This window comes from Pinus tabuliformis, chromosome Q (genome assembly GCF_031772625.1).
Source record: "Pinus tabuliformis cultivar Carrire ecotype Pingquan chromosome Q, CPIR1, whole genome shotgun sequence".
Lineage (NCBI taxonomy): Eukaryota > Viridiplantae > Streptophyta > Pinopsida > Pinales > Pinaceae > Pinus > Pinus tabuliformis.
In genome coordinates, this window is record NC_142296.1 from 93,414,978 (window position 1) to 93,430,599 (window position 15,622).

Consider the following 15,622-nt stretch of genomic DNA (forward strand, 5'->3'; position numbering starts at 1 on the left):
ATTTTTTATTAAAAATTTATGAGTTTAAATCTTCTATGCGTTAGCCAACAAAAAAAAGTGTATATTCTAATTATATTGCAAATACTTAAAAATATTACCTAATTACATTTAGATATTAATTCATTTATATTAAAATAACATGTTTTAATACTACCCACAGGGTAGAATAGACAATGACAAAGTGTTAGTGTTATGTTAAGGTATTCCATGGTGTAAAGGTTACCTGTTCAAAATTCGATGGGCAAAAATCTACTCATGCTAAGGTCTGATGTAGCCCATGCCGAATGTGATCCATGGGTGATTTTGACAACTTAGATGCCCCTAGGTCATGGCTACTTAAGCCACAAGTTACATGTGTCAGTCATCGCAAGACTCACATAACCTAGCAAACAAAACAAATGTTTATATATATTTAAACGAAAAGAAGGGTATTTACAAAGAATTGATATTCCTTTCTTAAGATCAACTAAAATAATTATAAAATCTAAATAAGAATTCAAATTTAAAACTTTGACATCTCTAATGAGACATTTCTCCTTTGCCTAGAAGTTGTATAAGTACCTCATCACATCATAATTTACAAAAGCACTAAAGAACTAACCTCATTAGCAAAAAGACATTTGCAAAGTAGTTTCCAAAGAGTATATAAAGCAAATATTCTCAAAGAATGCCAAATACTAGAAAAGGAGTCCCTGATCACCGATCTAAAATCTCCCAACAAATTTGTTTGCTAATGTAAATAGTCCCTCCCAACAAAATTGTCTGCTAGTGTAAATAGTCCTAGAGAATGTTAACCGACTGAGGTTGAACCTAAGCTCAACAAGATCTTGAAAAGAAGCATTCCCATAAAATATGCTTCAATATTTCTAATCGCAAGCAAAAAATAACACAACCTAATAGTAAAGCCACTTTTGGCTAACCGAGCTTTCAAGGGGAGACCTTGATCAATCACCAATCAAGCAAACACACAAATTTTATAAGAGTCTCTAATTCACTCGACATAGTGCAATCAACAAATCCAACCACCTTCTTCATTTGCTGAAAGCTACCTAACATTGAGAATTGGTCCTAACTCATAACCTCGATGCAAAATAGAGAAAATATTATGAGAATCATGCTAATTCAAAAGGCACCCAAAACTCCACTCCCAATCTCTCCAAAAGGGACCATCCATATCAATATTCATCTTGAAAAGATCTTCTTGAGGAATGAACCCAATGATCTCCATAAAGATAATCAAAGCTATAGAGGACAAGGAAAACTTTCGAGCCATCAAACACTAATTCTTCTAAGATTGGGAACTAAAATCCCAAATATCCCTCCAAAGATAAAATGTTATTTTTGCTAAACGTCTTTGCTTGAAAATGAGGGATATCGTTAATACAATTTCCTTCCTATTTCCAACTCCATATTGGTTTCTTGGCCAAATCCCAACCCAATCTATTATATGACTTTCGATAACACACTAAGTCTGCCACCTTCCTCCAAGCTACGCAAATACTATGAAAAAGGATGGACTAAGAAATTTGAAAATTATGAGGAGCGAAAATTATGCTACATAAGCCAGACTAACCCCTAATTTTTCTAACATGTTGGGCTGACAACAATTTGTGTCGCATCAACACTTGTCAAATGGATAAACCCTCCAAGCATATGACTGCCTGTTTGATAGCCAAAACGTTGTTTTGAGTAGCCACATTGATCAAATCAAGACCTCCCACATCCTTAGACATGATGTAGATACCCAAAAAAACATTGAAAAACCCCAATATCCACCATATTCGACCTATAAATAAAAATACATACTTTACTCTAATTGATAAAATTGAGCTTACTAAAAATGCTAAAAATAATATATAAAACCTAAATAATTATGATCATTATTATTATTATCCTATTAAAAAAAATTATATTATAAAACCAGAAATTTACATTTCAATCTATTCCAACACCAATCCTAAATAGCAACCATTGAAATCCTATAAATAACAACAATTGAAATCCTACATAGCAACAAGTGAAAGATCAACTCCAAAAGATATACCAAGATATTTAAAAATAGCTTTCACTAAACAAACTTACATAATAATTAGAACCCATGCATGGAGACCAACAAACAAGAAATATAACTAAAACTTTAACTTTGAAAATAACGAAATTTATAATAAAAATTATAATTTTAATTAAAAAATTAAAACTAATTTTAATGATGGCAATCCAAAACCTTACTTCCAAACCAACATGAAAATAGCATTTACATTAATTAGCACAGCATGGAAATAAAATTAAAGATGGTGCAATCGAAATGCAAAATTGAAAAAGTAATTGATTTTTTTTTTTCTTGGAAAAGTGATTGATACAAAATAATCAATACAGACCAAGCTTGGGATTGTGTTGCTTTGGATCCCGTGTTATTTCAATACACCAGTTTCCCATGTTTGATTGTGTTGAGATTTGGTAATCAGTACTCATCAATTTAACATGTTTGATTGTTTTGGGATTATGTTCAGTTGTTTTGAGATTTTGTAATCCCTATAAAGTTTTAACTTTTTAAATATTTAAAAGAATGAAAAGGTAATTTTTTTATAAATTATTGTTTAAAAAAATTAATTAATAGTATAGAAAAAAGGTTAAATTTTGAAAAAAAATAAAATTTTTATAAAATTTCGAGATTTATAAGCCATGTATGGATTAAAATTAAAATAAATAAATAAAATAAATATTTAAAATATATTTTTAATAGTTTGTTATTTTATATATATATGTATAAATATTAACTCAAATGTTTTAAAATATTATGTTAAAAGTAATTTTATATTGGACAAAATAATTGATTATTAAATAATTTTGAAAAGGTGAAAATGAAAAAATTGTGAAATGTACACTCTTTATGAATCTCCCAATGCATATTATTTCAAATGTTCTTATAAAAGATGCAAGGATGGGGTTGTGTGACTTTTAACTAAAAAAGCTAATGACATTGAAGGTTTCCAAGGTGAAATTTCTAAAATATGAAGTTTTATTTTTATCCTTTTCATACACAAGCTCATCAGTTTGGTAATGAAGTTAAGTGTTGAATGTAGAGTTTTATTTTACCTATTTTTAAAAGTAGAGTTATAAGCATTCCCTCTATTATGATTAGCCCCATTTTAGCCAAGTTGTACAAAATTATTTTAGAAAAAAGAAAAGAAAAAGATAAGCCTATTGCTAGAAAGCCATGATAAAAGAGCTAAAGGCTAAGTCAAGTTTGGGAGATATCATTCAATGGTGGACCACCTAGTTACTCTCGAGATCATTTGTATAGGAGTTTTTCAATAATAAAATTGATCTTCTTTGTTGTTTCATTGACTTTAAAAAAATGTTTAACACCATTACTAGGACAAACCTTTGGAATAGGTTGAAAGATATAAATGTCCGCCCTGAGGTGAGGGATGTTGTGACCAAAGTTGTATGAGAACATTATTGCCAAGTTTAGGACCATTGGCAATTGGCTAGAAGAAATTAATATTGAAGTGAAGGAAAGGTGTCTCTTATCCCTTACCCCTTTTAGCATATACATTGATAACTTAGAAAGATGTTTGGAACATGGTATTTTTTAAGGATTTAGATATTTTCCTATATATAGTGTTGTAGACGACTATTCTGGTTACAAAATTTATATGTATAGAATGTAAGCAAATATTCAATAAAAAGCATATAATTTACTATTAAAATTGGTAAAATTTTGGCGAATATCATCTATATATGTGTGTGTAAAAAAAAGACGATTTTTTAACCAAATTGGAAAGTATTTTTTCATAAAATGTCCAAAAATAGCCCATTTGCGAAATTTTTCCCCTAAAAGTTTCCTTGGTTTGGAGAAAGTAAGTTGGGTTGGCCTTGGTCTTATTAGAATAGTCATCACTCTTCTTCTTTATGTTAATGATATTGTTCTTTTGACAAGCTCAATTAGAACCATAGCATTGAGAAAAGGATTAATGGGGGGTGGAAAGCTTATTTTGGTCTTGAAAATAATTGTAAAACAGCAAACCTTGTAATGTGGGATAAAAAGAAGTTCCTCTTTGAAACTTTAGTCACTCCTATTATCTTATATGGTTGTGAGGTTTGGGGTTACAACATCTCCAGAGAATCATGGAGAAAGATTGAGCAAATCCAGAAGCGTTTTATAGCTTATAACCTGAAAATTAAAAGTAATACACCCTATCCTATTCTCCTTATAGAAGCAGGTATTTCCCCTATTGAGAGCCTAGCTATGATTAGGTTTCTGTTGTACAAGCACAAACTCAATAACATAGACGATCATAGACTTCCTAAGCTAGCTTTAAATTCCAGCCAAAACCACCTAAGGCTCGATCGGGGGTGGCATAAAGACACAAGGGCCTGGTTAAACTATTGGGAGATCAACGAGAATGATGCATTGTAAAACATAAATAACATTAAAGATATTGTTACTTCTAAGTTCAAAGAAAAAATGTGGTGTGAGAAAGATTTAGCGGCTAAAAGAAAATTAGGTTATTATAAGAAGGTCATCAACCCCACCCTAGAAGATCAAAAATATCTCTCTATTTTAACTAGCTCAAAGAAGAAAATTAATATAGCAAAGATGAGAACAAATTCTCATGAGCTCCATAGTGAAACAGGTCATTGGGCAGTTCCTAAAACGCCATGGATGGAAAGGATCTGCCATATATGTGAGAATAGGAACATCGAGGATGAAAACCACTTCCTCTTAGAGTGCCCCGCGTACAACCAAATTAGATCTCAGTTTCACAATCTTTGTTACAATACTGACCTTTCTAGCCTTTTATAATGTTAAAATTATAGTGAGCTTGGGAGGCTTCTCTCCAAGCTTTTTGAGCATAGGAATAAAATCTTAAATCAAAATAAATAATTTGTTTCTTTAGGTCCGATAGACCAATGTTTGGTCTTAGCGGACGTTAACCATCATCATCATAATCATCATCATCATCATGATCTTGGGAAGCAACTAAGATTCCTCCAACATTTCTATTTAGATATGGGTATCACTATTACTATTGACAAAATGAAAGCCATGATAATTAAATCTAGAAAGAGCATGTGACACTTTCATATATGACAACAACAACTTGGAGGAAGTTCCTTCATACAAATATCTTGTAATCAATATCCATCACAAAGTTAACTAGAATTATAACATTGAGAAAGGATAAATGGAGGATGGAAACCATTTATAGACTTCAAAATTGTTTTAAGTGAGCAGATATTTGGATATAGGATTTTAAAAATAAAAGAACTCCTCTTTAAGACTCTTGTCATCCTTATCATATTAATATGTTTGTGAGGTTTGGGGTGTAGTATCTCATGAGAGTTGAGGAGGAAGATAGAACAAATCCAAAATAAGTTTATAATCTATAATCTTTATAAAGGAAATACACCTTGTCATATCCTCATCATCGAAGCAAGTCTTCCCCCATCGAAAGCATGACTATGACTAGGTATCTTATGTATAAGAAGAGGTTAAACAAAATGGGAGATAGGAGGTTTCCTAAAATTGCTTCTAATTGTTGCCAAAACCAACATCAACACAAGCAGAGATGGCATGAGGATGCCTAAGCTTGAGTAAACAATTGGGAGATCTTGAAATACTTTTCTTAATATTTTTTAGCACATAAATAAAATTCTAAAAAAAATCAACTATCTCTTATCTTTTTAGATTCTAGTAAACCACATTCAATTAATCATCATACTAATTTAGTTTTTTAATTTTTTATCTTAAAAAACAATAATATTTTAAGATATAAATTTTAACAAATTTACAATCTTTAATTTTCATTTAATAATATTTTAAGATATAAATTTTAACAAATTTACCATCTTTAATTTTTTTTGTGTGATAAAAGTTTTATTTTGTATGATTTGTAAAATATTTAATTAAATTGGAAAATAATTTTATAAGGAAATTAAGTATATCACAATTTAATTTTTAAAAATATAATAAAAATAAATATTTAAAATATCTTAAAATTAATTATTAATAAAATAAAAGATTAAAATTAAAATTATTAATAAAATTATATTAAAAATTATTTAATAAATATCATATTAAACCTAAATATCAATTTTAAGCTATATCTCACATTAAATACTCATTTGGAATATGATAAAATGTGTATATATCTTTCTTTGTATTTAAAGTAATAATCAGTAATATATTATGCTCAATAATATAGCAAAACCAAAACTATGCCAAGAATCTTTGTTATTGTTTGTTACAATGAGGCCATTCAAAAGGTCTGAGAAGTAGGACAAAAGAAAAACAAAAAACACCATCCATTTCCCTAATTTATGCCATGAAGACCATCGTACCCACTGAATCATAGTTCATGTTGTATAGAAGCACCAAAAAGAGTCTTTGCAAACAACACTGCCACTATTGATGAAGTGACAATACCATTTAGTTTGAAGTGATAACCGATGAGAGGGGGGATGTGTTGGATGGTGAAGAAGTATTGACTGGTTGAACATTGATAACCACAGGGTGCTCGGTAATGTCTTCAGAGTCAAAGTCAAAATCAAACACCACATATTTTTCCACCCTTTGCAAGCGCATGAGTATGTCATCCAAACAAAAGAAAACATTCTTAAGGAGGCGTTTAATGTCCTCCTAACCTACAAAAATCTTGTAATTTTCCACCTACTTAGCTCGGAGCACCAAACGAAATAATGTTTCCAGTTGTTGATGTATTGCAATGGAGTGTACAAAATGTAGTCTCCTTATTCTAAATTTCCTAGGGTCAGGAGTCCATTTGAGATCTTGAACACCCACCTCTGAATCAGAGAAGTAAGGCTTGTCACCAAACTCTCTCGATTCCAGATGTCGAATCTCCTTTCTAATCTCCAAGGGGACCGAGTCGAACAAAGTTGCCACCAAGTTCCATCCAAATAGGTGTCTGTGTGTTATGAAACCAGCTCACAAAAAGATAGAAAATATAGATCAACGACTTAGAAACTAGCCTCTTCTAGGGGCAACCTCCTTTACATTACACAAATAAACAATTCTTCCATGATACAAATGAAAAAACCTCCTTTCTATATATAGGAGTCTAAGGGGTCATAATATAACCCAAATCCGACCTAACATTAATAATATAAGGGCACAAAAATAACAATAGTGAGCTTCTATGGGGCACAATAATAACAATATGGGGATAATAGGGGCACAACAATAACAATATGGGATACAATGACAATAGTAATGGGGGAATCACTAGTATTATAGGGGCCTAACATGCCCCTTCCTTCAAAAAAGTGTTGTCCTCAACGCTTGAGTAGTTCTAGATGCTTCTGTGTAAAATTCTCACCCTCCCATGTGGAATAGTCAATGGGTAAGTTCTTCCACTTGATGAGATAATCTGAAATTGATTGATTTCGTAGCTGTCGAGTTATTGTTTATTTGACTGCTTCAGGTTCCAATATGATTTTTCCTTCCTCACCAATTTTTGGAAATATTGTTTGAATTGGGAGCTTGTCACCTATAACCTTCTTTAAGCATGACACATGGAAAACTGGGTGCACTCGGGAAGCTGCAGGAAGCTCCAATTTGTATGCCATAGTACCAATCTTTTGCAACACCTTGTACGGACAATAATACTTTGGTGATAATTTATTATCCTTCTTAGCTTGCTTGAGATATATTTGTTTATACGGTTGTAGTCGTAGGAATATCCAATCACCTACATCAAAACTTCTTTCATTCTGATGTTGATCCGCTTGTTGTTTCATTCTATTCTGCGCCAAGGTGAGGTTATTCTTTAAGAGTTGGAGAACTTGTTGTTGATGCTCGATGTGATCTTCCACTGCTTGAACCTTAGAATTTTCTCTTAAATATGATGTGATGGATGGTGGATGATATCCATAAAGTGCCATAAATGGGGTCATTTTTGTTGCAGTATGGAAGGAAGTGTTATACCACCATTCAGCCGAAGGCAACCATTTGACCCATTGTGTTTGTTTATCAGATACAAAGCAACAAAGATATCCTTCCAATCGTTTTTTTACTATCTCAGTTTTCCCATCAGATTGAGGATGATAAGATGAGCTATGAGCTAACTAAGTACCAAGACAAGAAAATAATTCTGTCCAAAAAATTCCAATGAAAATGGGATCTATTTCGCTTACAATAATCTTTGGGTTTCCATGTAGCTTTTGAATTGTTTCCATAAATGCAGTAGAAAATGTACTCGCTTTAAATGGATGAGATAATGCACAAAAGTGTGCATGCTTGGTAAGTCTGTCAACTACCACCATGATAACGCTCTTTCCTTCGGACTTGGGTAAACCTGTGATAAAATCCATTGAAACCTCCTCCCAACGTTGGCTTGGAATGGATAAAGGTTGTAATAGACCTGGGGTCTTAATTGTTTCAACTTTATTTTGTTGGCAAACCAAACATTCTGCCACAAACTTTTGAATATTTGATTTAAGGCCATCCAAAAAAAATCCTTCTTAACCCTGTGGTAAGTTTTTAGAAATCCAGAATGCCCTCCTAAGGGAGAGTTGTGCAATTCCCTAAGAATCTTTTGTTTGAGTTGGGAATTCTTACATAGGTATAACCGATCTTTGTACCATAACGAATCATTTTTCCAGCTAAATGTATCAGATGTACTGGGATCTTGTTGTAACTTTTGAATGAGTGCCCACACTTCTTCGTCATTCTTCCATTCATCCTTTGCTTTGTTTATCCAATTTGGTTGGATAATAGAAATGGTGCAAAGAAATGCTTCCACATCCTCATCATTTCTTGAGAGTGCATATGCCACAACATTTTGCTTCCCTTTTTTGTAGATGATTTCAAAGTCATAGCCCAACATCTTTGTGACCCATTTTTGCTGCTCTTCTGAAAATAATCTTTTTTCTAAAAAGTATTTAAGACTATCATGATCAGTTTTTACCTTGAAGTGTCTTCCCATTAGGTAGGGTCACCATTTCTTAAGTGCATGTAGTATTGCCAACATTTCCTTCTCATAAATAGTTTTGTGTAAATACTTTCCTTTGATTAGACAACTTTCGAAAGTAGTGGCTCTTTCTTATTGCATTAAAACAACACCAATTCCATTTCCTGAGGCATCACATTCCACAATAAAGGTTTTTGTGAAGTCCGGTGTAGCTAAGACCGTTGCTTAGCACATTGGTTCTTTAAGATGTTCAAAGGATTTCGTTGCTTCCGGAGTCCATGAAAATGCATCTTTATTCAATAATGTTGTTAGAGGTGTTTCTATTCTCCCATAATTCTTAACAAATTTGTGATAATACCCCGTCAACTCGAGAAATCCTCATAGATGCTTTATGGATGTGAGGATTTTCCATTCCTTAATGGTTTTAATTTTTCTAGGGTCTACCTTAACACCTTCATGAGATACAATATGACCCAGATATTCCACCTCTTGTACTCCAAAGAAACATTTGGAGCTTTTTTCATATAATTGTTTATCCTCCAATAGTTTGAGCACCCTGTTAACATGTTGAACATGATCCTTCCAAGTCTTGATGTAGATCAGTATATCATCAAAAAATACTAAAACAAATTTTCTAAGGAAGGGTTTGAAAATTGAATTCATCAAACCTTGAAATGTAGAAGGTGCATTAGTAAGGCCAAAAGGCATGACCAAAAATTCATAATGACCCTCATGAGTTCTAAATGTTGTTTTTGGAATGTCTTCTGTCTTCATTCTGATTTGATGATATCCTGAATGAAGATCCAACATAGTGAAGTAAATTGATCCATGCAATTCATCCAATAATTCATCAATGACAGGAATGAGAAATTTATCTTTAATAGTGAGCTTGTTTAGCTCCCTATAATCTAGACACATGTGCCATGATCCATCCTTCTTGTGAACCAATACTACTGGAGCAGAGAAAGAACTTTGACTAGGTTGAATTATACCAGCCTCTAGCATTTCTGCAACCATACATTCAATTTCACTCTTTTGGGCATAGGGATATTTGTAAGGCCTAATGTTTGGAGGAACACTTCCTGGAATCAAATGAATAGCATGATCATGATCACGAATAGGTGGGAGGCCTTTGGGAGTCTCAAATACCTTGGAATGATTGTCCAAGACTTTTTGGAGATTTGGAGAAATAGATGATTTCGATGTGGGAACCTCTATTAAACATAATTGTGCAATTATGCCTCGTTGTTATTTCTTTAGAAGCTTTGTCATTCTGTTAGATCTGATTATCCTTCCCGGTTTCCCTGTGATACCCCTTAATTCAACTTCCTTTCTTTCTGAAGAAAATTTCATGAAAAGTTCTTGAAAATTAAAAGGTATTGTACCCAAGGATTGTAGCCATTAGACTCCTAGTACAACATCAACACCACCCATTGGAATGGAAAGCATTGGGCTATTCATTACATATTCGCCCATGGATAGCTTAATATTATGACACTTTCCTGAGCGAGTTATGGTTCCTCCACTTGCAACCATCACTAGACACTCTAATGCTGGATATAGGAAACAATTCAATTCCTTGGCTATCTTACAATGAATAAAACTATGGGTACTACCCAAATCATTCAATACTATTACCTTTTTCTTCTTGATATGCCCTTCTATATTGATAGTTTGAAGAGTGGTAATTCCAGCCAATGCATTACAAGATATGGTCGGATTCATTTCTTCTTTCTCTAGGGTTTCTTCCTAGTGTATATCCTCTTCTTTTGACATTTCCTGTTCCTTTTCTTCCTCCTCTTCACAATCTATGTAAAATAATTTCTTCTTAGCACACTTATGACCTTTAGTGTATTTTCTATCACAACTGTAACAAAGCCCTTTTGCTCTTTTTTCTTCCAATTGTTGTGGTGTCAACCTTGTAGGTTATGGATGGCTAGGGGCAACAACACTTCCATCTTTATGATTGTGAGCGGTAGGCTTCCTTGTTTCCATAATTTTGCTTTCCATTTTTCTTGCCAACTTGAAAGCCTTCTCCAATGAATCAGGTTCCCAAAGGTGAACCTCATGTTGGATGTTATTCTTTAAATTCCCTATGAACACATCAATCCTATGCTCCTCTGGAATATATTTTACCCTTATATTCAATTTTTGGAAGTCCTCAATGTGCTCCATCATTGAACCGTTTTGTTTGAGATTTATCAACTGGCTAAAAAAAGTGTTGCTTTTTGTGTCCTCATAATGTGCTATCATTTCATCCATAAAAATAGCCCAAGTGACAATTTGTTTACGAGAGCAAAGCCATTGATACCATACAAACCGATCTGGTTCCAAAATTAAAGTTGCAATGCGTACCTTTTGTGTGTTTTGGACATTATGGAGATCGAAAAATTACTCCATCTGTATTATCCATGTTGCGGGATCCTTGCCATCAAACTTCCTCATATCTATCTTTGGAACATGGTGGTTCTTTGATCCAACGTTAGAGTCTATGAAATCATGATTAACATTTATTTTGTTCTCATCATGAGTTTCCTTTATCACTCTTTTGCCATTAGTAAGCATTTCTTGTAATTTTTTTTTCCAATCTTCCATCTTAGCTTCCATGCCTTTCTTTAAATCATCCATCTTAGCTTCCACGCCATCCATCTTAGCTTCCATGCCATCCATCTTAGCTTCTAACCTTTCTTTAAACCATCCATCTTAGCTTCTATGCCTTTATTTAAACCATCCATCTTAGCTTCCACGTCTATTTTTAAACCATCCATCTTAGCTTCTATCACTTTTTGTGCAAGTGAAATTTGTTGCACTTGTTCTCATAATTTTGATATACCATGTTGCATTTATTCCTCTTCTTCATGAGTCATGCTAGATCTTTCAGGTTGCTTACTGGGTGTTTCCAATTTCTTTCTTCGGGGCATTAATTACTGATAATAATGCTTCACTATGCCCTTTGAATTCCTTCAAACTAATTTTTCAAACCAAACTTATGCAAAATTAAAAAAAAGCCTACACACCTTTTTTCACTTTGTAGGAGCTCGATATTGAATGATTGTAAATTTGTAATTTCGGATCTCCAATGTCTGAAAATGAGACCTGCAGTATCCCTCTATTCCCTCTTTCTAATGCCACCAGTCTGATCGAAATTGGATTCTCCGAGAAAGAGTTATGCCCCACCTCCCAAGATGACCTGCTTATATACTTGTTCAGTAGAGCGAACTTGTATGAAGTGCCACGTGTTACTGTTTCGATCTTCGGACCTAAACACAATACACAGAAACGTATAGTTTGTCCTCTTTCTGTATCTTCTTACGAAATTTCAATTTGATTCTTATAGAGAAAGTTATGACGATTTTCCCAAGGTCACCTGTTTAGAATGTAATTCGAGAGCCTGCAAAAACCCTAACGTCCTCAGATTATATCTCGGAAAATATAGCGAGACAAGATCTTAAATTCAGAACTAAGATTCACCACGAGTTCAGTTCAAATGGGTTTTAATTTCAGAGTCTGAACCTTCATAGAAAAACAATTATAGCGAAATTTCCACGATGACTTGTTTGAGATGAAATATTGGAGCTTGCAAAAACCCTAACTTCCTCAGATCATAGCGCCGAAACTATAGCGAGAAAAGATCTGAAATTCCGACCTGAGGTTTAGACTGATTTCGTCTCAAATGGGTTTTGGTTTTAGCTTTTGAAACTTCGTAGCAAAAAAGTTATAGCGAAAATTCCACGATGACCTGTTTGGAGCAGCGAAACCCTAGAATCTAAAGCTTTCATACCAAATGTTATGAAACCAGCTCACAAAAAGATAGAAAATATAGATCAATGACTTATAAACTAGCCTCTTCGAGGGGGAAACCTCCTTTACATTACACAAATAAATAATTCTTCGATGATACAAATGACAAAACCTCCTTTCTATATATAGGAGTCTAAGGGGTCACAATATAACCCAAAGTTGACCTAACAATAATAATATAAGGGCACAAAAATAACAATAGTGGGCTTCTATGGGGCACAATAATAACAATATGGGGACAATAGGGGCGCAACAATAACAATAGGGGACACAATGACAATAGTAACGGGGGAATAACTAGTATTATAGGGGCCTAACACTGTGATGAGGACTAGAATTGTTGGCACCTCCTTGTCAATTTGTCATTCTCTAGCGAGGTGACATAGTGACAAAGAGATAGGTAGTAGTGATACTGACTTGATTGACCCCAATACCAAAAACTAGACTCATAGAAAGAGGAATTAGATAACACCCTAAAATCTGAAACTTTGACCTAAGCAAAGTTATATTGTCCCCAAAATATAAAGGAAGGTTGATTATATACTCTGGTGACCCTTGACAGAATGCGGCTAATTGTAAAAGTAAAATGACAATGGATTTTATACTATAAGATCTTGTACCCTTTGACAAAACACAGATACATGTGGAACAAACATAATTGGAGTAATAGTTATACCCAGAAATTTGCAAACTTAACAAAAAACGAAATTCCTTGACCTTGTGGAGGTGACAAGAGACAACATAGCTCTCTTTGGTACCTCTTATTGAATACAAGAGCAAATATTCACTGATTATAGACCAAGGTTTATCCCAAGACAACAACCTCAATCCATGTAGCCAAAGACCAACAATAATAAGCCAAAAATCTTCCAATTTCCTTTTTAAAGTATAAAGGTAGAAGATATTACTAAAACCAGACAGAGAAATTCCCATGGTACCACACCCCATAGACCAAAACAGGGCAATTGAACAAGATACCTAGAAAATATGACCCTTGGAGCGTCGATGAGGGAAGCACAACCACCAACTCGAACACAAGCCCTGAGGCTACATTGTGCAAAAAAAGGATAAAGAACATTGAATTCCCTTTAAAGGGTGACAATGTCTTAAATTGCCACTAGATGGACTCCAACACAACTAACGCGTAGTATAGAGCATGGCATAGTGAAATAACCAACAAAGGGAATAAAACCTTCCTCCACCACCCAATATTATGTCGTACCCTTGCCACCCTCTGACTGATCAAAGACATTTATAACAATAGGATGAAGAGATGTAATGTGGGGTGGGGATACTGTTTACCTGCTAGTAAAGGACATGGAGAGGACAAGTGTTAACACTGGAACACTTGTTAAGGAAAACAATCCCCTCCTATTACTGCGATCCATTAATGAGCTCAAAGCATGCATCATTCCCTCCCACACTTGAGTGCGTTAGAACCATTTTGTATACACCTTTGATTATCATATAGACAACGTTGAATACCAGTAAGAAAAACAAAACAAAGTCTCATCTGTCTCCCATAAAACTCGCCAATTTATGAAGAGGTGACGTTAGTTGGTGGTATTCATTCCAACTACCATTATGTTTCCATGTACGGGCCTAGGAGGGATATCTAGTGGCAGGAATACACATTTAAAATAACTAGGATTTGAGCATGTTTACACCCCCACCGAGGATCCTTCCATAGAGAGTTTGTTGTCCCTTTCCAATAGAATCATTATTTCGTGTCTCTCCTCCTCCCAATCTGAGATTGGCCATGAACTATCCATATCCAGCCCGACAAAATGACAACCCTTGTTTGCTAAGTGGTCTGCCACTCCATTTCCTACTCGTCTTGTATGTTAGACTATGATATGTTGGAATTTTCCCAATAGCTTCATGATATTTTCCACTACCTCCTCTAATCACCAATTGTAGATAATTTTCGATGTAGGTTGGCCATTAAGTAATCAACGAACACATTGTATTGTAAGTAATGAGTCTCCATGAATTTGGATTAATTTAAATCCCTCTCTAGTGGAAATTTGGAGTCCTCACTCCACAACTAGGAACTCTGCAAGGTTGTTAGTGGCAACACCACAATCTACTGCAAAAATTCTTAAAAGGACGAATTTGTTATCTCTAAAAATTCCCCTCAAACCTGTAGGTCTCGGGTTTCCTTTAGATGCACCATCAAAACTTAATTTTATAAAATTTGTCGGGGGAGGAAAATAACAATGACTAATCAGTAAAGAATGATATATATTGGCCTGATGAGAAGAAAAAATCATCTTACCATCAAAATTTAAGCTTCGAAGGATGGTTGTCTCTACTTCATCAACCTCCCAATCTGTTGATGACCGTGGCACTATTAGCATGGTCTATTGTAAATTGGAAAAAATAATTTCCTTGGAAGCTTTGATGTTCTTTAGGGATACCTAGTCAGAGATTTACATTCCTAGATTAGTCTTTTTGGACAGGCATGTTATCAATGTAAAATCTTTATATTAATAGAAAATTTGTGTACTGGCTTGCAAAAAAAAATTAAGCATTATATGAACTCTAAATACTAAGCAAATCTAACAAAAAATATATATCATTTTATGCACTTAATGAGGTAATAAAACAAACCTCTGATATTCAATTATTGGAACTAGGAGCATTTTTCTTATTAGTCCCTCTTCATTTGGAGTTTTGATTTTTGTTTTTCTAGGGAATATTTTACCATTATTTTCAATTCATATATCTATATGAATTAGATTTAAAGCCTCAAAGGTTAGTTTAATCGGTTGAGTGTCTACAATTAAGAACCTTTGCTATTGAGAGGTCATGGGTTCAATTTCTCTTGACAGTTTCGGGGCCAGGCTTCATGTTTGAGCCAATCGGAAGTGATCCCTTTGGGT